The following is a 6298-nucleotide window of genomic DNA, read 5'->3' on the forward strand; positions in this document are numbered from 1 at the left end:
CAGAGTTTATGAGGTTAGAGCATGAAAGATGGCTGACTCAGCCCTCATAGTTCGAAAATACCTCATTTGGGGGAAGGTTGGCGTACGAGCATCTTACTAGCGAACGGTATTGAGTATGCTCTTTATTTCCTTTTCTTATCTTATTGCGTTAGCTAGACTTTCCAAAAATAAAAATGTTAAACCGTAGAGGTAATAGCTGGCATCTCTCCATGTCTGGCTAACAGAAAGGCCTTTACTTTGCACCATTGATACGATGTATACCCTTGCTCTGTATTCTTTGTCCTAAGAGGGAGTTTTAGTCTATTTATACCTTAGAGTTTTTACTGGGAACGTCTGCTGGGTTTTTTGGTCTCTGATAGATTCATAATGTTTTTCTCCTTTCGTTTTGTTAATTTCATGATTTCCCGTTGATGGATGTCCTATCGATGACTCACTGTTTCTCACCTCGTCTCCCGTCACTCTTCTCCTTGGTACCTTCTGGAACAAGGACCTTCCTACTGTTCCTGTAGCATGCCAGTCTGAGCTCCATCTCAGAACCTTCGCGTTTGCTGTTTCCTCTTCCTGGAATGCTGTTCCTTCAGGTATTGTCATCCGCATGACTCACTACCTCATTCCAGTCAGGTCTCTTGCTCAAATGTCACTTACTCAGTGTCTTCCCTTACCATCTACTAAGGTGGAATCGTACACCCCCCAAAATTCATACGTCGAAGCCCTAGCTCTTAGGACCTCAGAATGTGGCCTTATCTGGAACTAGGGTCATTGCAGATATAATCAATCGAGGTCCTACTGGGTAGGGTGGGTCCCCAATCCCATGTGACTAGCGTCCATATAAAAGGGGTACTTCAGACACACACGTGCACACAGAAAGAACACCCCATGAAGATGAAGGCAGAGATTAGGGAGGTGTTTCTACCAGCCAAGGGACACTAAAGGTTGTTGGCAAATCACGAGAAGCTGAGGGAGAGGCAGGGGACGGGTTCTCCTTCACAGCCTCAGAACCAGCGCTGCCAACACATCGATCTCGGACTTCTGGCCTCCAGCCTGCGAGACGATACATTTCTGTTTAAGCCACACAGTCTGTGGGACTTTGTTAACAGCAACCCCAGGAAACTAATACATCAACCTAAAAGAGGGCTAGGAACTTAACATGTGAATTTTGGGAGTACACAATTCCACAGACCTGTCACTGACTGGCCTGCTGTCTCAGTCAGTTAGAGCTGCTATAACATCACCACAGACCGGGGGCTTAAACAAAAAACATTTCTCTCTCACAGTTCTGGAGGCAGGAAGTCCAAGGTCAGGGTGCTGGCAGAGTCTGGTGAGGGCCCCCTTCCAGGTTCACAGATAGCTGTCCTCACATGATGGGAGCGGGGAGGGAGCTCTCATTTATCGGGGTGCTGATCCCATTCGTGAAGGCTCCACCATTACTTAGGGCCTCATCACCTCCCGAAAGCCCTACCTCCTGATACCCTTGCTTTGGGGGTTAGGTTTCAGTATATGAATGGGGGGGACACAAATTATATGAAATTATTGTTTCCCTCATTACAGTGTAACACCCATGAGGGCAGAGACAGCGTACGGCCCACGGCTAAGTCTACAGTGTCGAGACTGCCTCCTTCACAACTACTCTTCAGCCGTGATGCTTGGTTTGAAAATGTGGATCTTTTCTAACGCTACCGAACAAGTAGGGAACAGTTCGAACATAATGTGAGTTCTGCACGTGGTCTGACTCCGTGAGAAACGCTGGGTGAACACAGAACACTGCGCCAGCCGGACCGAGGTGCGTGGGATACACAAACACACGCGCGCGCCCACACCTCCCAGCCACCTCGGGACCGCTGCGCCACGATCTGCGTCCCCCACACCGGGCGTTACGACTTTCCGACCACCTCACAACACCTCACAAGCTGCAGCCCTCCTGATGTTTGCTTCCACAAGCAAACTTCAAGCCTTTTCAGAGAAAGTGCCATATTTTTTTGCAATATTTGTGCAGTTTTTTTTTTTAAATTAACATGTACAACTGTGCTCCCCTTTTTATTAAGTTCCTATCTATTTTCAATGTGTCACTGAAATATTTCGAGTGTCCCACCCCAACCTCACTTTCCTCATAAGTCCCATGGTTTTTACTGTGTATAGCACCCTGAATTTTAGGAATGCGTATGATACACCATAGCAAAACTGATCATATTTTTGGAGCGGTTGAATAAATGCTTGCCTTTTTAAATTAAACCCTAATTTACCCTGTTTTTTTTTTTTTTTTTTTAGTATACTACTAAGTTTGCTAATTGCTTGTTGAGGCTGTTTGCATCCAAAATGGGGGGGGGCAGTAAATGACACCCTCATTATTCTTGCCCAAGGCCCAAACACTTCACAAATATGACAAAGGGGACTCGAGAACATGTATACAAAATTATTACCTAATCACAGGTGATGCCTGCGTTGGAGCAGATGGCTTTAGCGGGCCAGACTAGTGACCTTCCTAACCCTAAGTCCCACGTTTGGACTCACCTGCCCAGGGGCAGGCAGCCCTTCCAGCGGGCAGGAAGGAACTGCAGGTAGCAAATTTGACGCCAGGTGGAGGCGGCCCCTTCCCGGGTCTCCTGGCCTGGTCTCACTGTCACGGCCTGTGGCGCCAGGAGCCTTTTACTGTCTCAGCCCTCGGCCCGAGGTCAGAGGGAATCTCTGAACTCCAGCCTCTGCTCAGTTGGGAGGAACCGGGGTCCCAGCACCTCTAGGCGCAGAGAAGGGACAGCATTCCTGGGCGAGCAGCAGCTGCCACTGGCATCTGCAGGCAACAACTGCAAACCCCCGGGCTAAGCGCTGCCAGCGCGGCGACAGGCGGCCCCCGCCGCTGGAAAGACAGTGAGGGCACATGCGGCCGCGGCCATCACAGAGCGGAAGCCATTATATTCCCTCTGCAGCCACCACGCAGGTTAGGTCGCTAAGACTGGAAATTCTGAACGATCACAAAATTCTTCACTACAGAGCTGCCAAAGTGGAAAAAAGGAAGCGCCTCAAATGAAGACGCTGCCGAAACCCAAAGTGGCAGCTGACACCCAGACATCGCCACCTGCAGACTTGCAGTCTGAGTGACCAAGGGGTCGGGGGTGATGGAGATGGAAGACCAGTCTGGGGGCCTTTGTAAAGTACCCTGTCGGAACCCAGACTCCCACACAAAGGCGCTGTCCTCAGAGTCAGCGAATTCGAAAAATTTCCCACCATCAGCAAAAGGAGACAGGAAAGAAATTGTCCTCTCCAGGTTCTAAGACAGAAAATAAAAGATCTTCCCTAAGATCTGTAACCAGGGCCCCCAGTCCTCGCGGGGTGTGGTGGCTACGGAAACACGCGGAGAAGTTAACTTTCATGGCCCTTAAACATCCCAGCGGCAAGGCCGGCTCCTCTGAGGGCACACCGTCAGGTGGCCGGCTCCTCTGAGGGCACACCGTCAGGTGGCTCTCCTGTCATCCTCTCCGGTAAAGCTCACAGCCCAAAGTCAGAGAGCACATCAGGGGACATGCCACCTCCAGCAAGAGTCAGCGCGAACAGTCTCAACCTCAGGCAGTAGGATTGCCAGATAAAAGACGAGATAAATGCCTATGTTTAAAAAAAAAATAAATGAGAAATAATATACTATTAAAAAGACCAGCTTTAACAAAATCCCCTCACCGCCAACAGAGCCAGATTTCAGTCTGACTTCACAGGGCACCAGCCAGCACCCCGCCCAGGGGCTGCAGGCTGCTCACAAACTTCCCAGGGTTCTTCTAAGACCTGGGTGATGCAGTGGCCAGCCCTGGAGGGAGCCGGGACAGGGTGAGGAGCTGGGCCCTGGACCTGTCCCTTCGGAATCACTGTCCCAAAGGCCAGCCTGCCCCGACAAAGTCTGGCGAGAAAGTTGTCATCTCGCCACTACACTCGTGTATGCGCTCAGGGCATCTCGACTGCATCAAAACGTCCAGTTTCTACTAAGTTTGCTTTGAGTGAAACGAGTAAAGGAGAAGACAGAAGTCACTTGGAGCAGTGGCCTTGGCCATGGTGTCGCCTGGGTCCCCATGGTGGGAGGATGGGAGAACCAGCAGGACGCCTGTCCCCAGGGGCTTTCTCCGCAGAGTCAGCCTGGGAGCCCAGACACCGGAAGCCGACGGCTGGGCTGCGTGTACCTGCCAGGCCTTGGAAAGTTCTGGCATGCCTCAGACTGAAGGCTGCAGGAGGAGACAGCGGAGCTTGGCGGGGGAGGGGGGCAGCCACCTTTCCAGTTGAAATCCAGGACTCGATGGCACAGCCTGAGGTGGCTGTTACTTCCTTTGTTCCATCGATCAGTTTATTCAACAAGAATTAAGCGCCTCCCTCGGTACAGGCTGCTCCAGAGCCAGAGCCAGAGGCCACCAAGCCCTCGTTCGGGGACGTCCAGGCGGAGGGAGGACGGGGTGTGGCCCGCCTGCCCCAGGGCGCCAGCGCGACGGACGGGAGGGAGGGAGGGAGGGGTCGCCCTGTCCCTGCCCCGCGCCCCACCCCTCCGCCCGCCCCCGGTCTGGGCGACCCTTTTGGCAGCTCCTTCCACCCGCCCGCGGCCCTCTCCTCCCTCCCCCGACACCTTCTCCCGCCGCGGCCCAAGGCCTGCAACGAAGTCCGGGCGTGGGGACACCCGGGCGAGCGACTCGGCTTTCTGAGCCCCTGGGACCCAGGCACGGGAGGGGCGCAGTCAGGGCGGGGTCGTCAACCAGGGACCCGCGGAGGAGCCTCGGACGCCCCAGGACCCCGGCCCCGGCCCGGGCCCTGCTCCCCGCCCCACCAGACGCCGCAGCGGCGCAGCCCGTTTCCTTCTCGCTACCGGAAGGGAGGTGCCTGCCACGTCCCCTCCTGTCCCCCCGCCCCACCTCCCCACGTGACTCCTGTCCTCGTCCTGGCTCCGACGGGAGGGCCCGAAGGATCTCCGGTGGTGCCGGGGAGTGTGGCTGGGCAGGATGCGTAGGCGCCACTTGGTGGCGATGTGTCCCGGCGTGGGTCCCAATTTCTAGAGGTGCCGCCCATGGCCTCAGGTGCTCTGTGCCCAAGGTGTCTCCACCAAAGCAAGTGCACCCTGAGGTGGGGAGGCCAGGGCAGAGAGCGCGGGGGCGGGGGCGGCCTGGAGGTCACAGCCCAGAGCTGGCCCTGGCGGCCTGGGTGTGTGTTCAGGTGGGCGGAGGTGGCGACAGCTGTGGAGCTCCTCAGACGGATCTGCGCTTTTCACTTTCTGGCTCAGGGCTGAAAACAATTATTCTCTTTAATTTTTTTAGAGCACGTTTGTTATCTTGTAGACACATTGCCTACAAAATGGACAGCTGTACTGACCACACAAAAGGTACCTGCACTTCCTGTGAGTCCTGGGAAGTCACAGCCGCCTCTGAGCCGTGAAGGTAGAGCAGGAGAGCCTTGGTGACTGGTTTCACATTCATGCTTCACGGTGGGCCTTAGAGAGCGTCTTAGATTGAGCAGTTCACAGGTCAGCCCAAGACCTACAGACAAAGGTCTTCACATCCCCCTGTCATCTGAGGTGGGCCACCTACCATCACCTTTCTGTGTCACCGAGAAGCTAGCTGTCCTGCCCACACCTCAGGGCCGCTGAGACCCACACCTGGGCCTTAGTGCTCACCTGCGGGATGAGCTGCACCTGAGGCCATGCTCGCAGCCCCCACCCCGAGCCTCCCTTGTGAGCGAGGTTGTTCAACCCACCTGGGGCCGCTGGGGACCCAGTGGGACTGCCCTGTGCTCCTGACGGCTAGGCTCATGGGCAGTGTCATTTGGAGCAGGCCTGTGACAGGTGCAACGACCTCACGAGACGAACCCACCCCCACTCACCTTCCCCAGGATGGCCTCTCAGCGGCCAGCCCTGGGCCCCTCCAGGCTGTGGCCTCAGTTAAGGGGGTGCTTGGGAGGGACTCGGCCGCCCTAAGGCTGGTTTGCCCCCGCCCACTGCCGCACCGGCCCCCTGCTCCCCAGTGCCCCCTGGCCCCCCTGGACAGAGCGGGCCTGTTTGGTGCCTCAGGGCTGAGCCTCCTGACACCAGGGACTACTCTCCAGCCAGGAACGTCCAGGTGGGGATTATCTGACACAGATGACACCTTATGGCCCCTCTACACGCCCCAGAGCTGACCGGGCCTGGGGTCAGCTCACCACACAAGTACCACAGCACTGGCATGGAGGGCCCTGCCTGGACACGCTGTTTGGCAGGGTGGGGCAGTGTCAGGAGCAGCAAGAGCTGCAGGTAGAGACCTGGACACCAGAGTGACCATGCCAAGATCAGGGATGCAAGACAGGTCCA

The sequence above is a fragment of the Pteropus medius genome, unplaced genomic scaffold (genome assembly GCF_902729225.1).
Source record: "Pteropus medius unplaced genomic scaffold, Ma_sr-lr_union100, whole genome shotgun sequence".
Lineage (NCBI taxonomy): Eukaryota > Metazoa > Chordata > Mammalia > Chiroptera > Pteropodidae > Pteropus > Pteropus medius.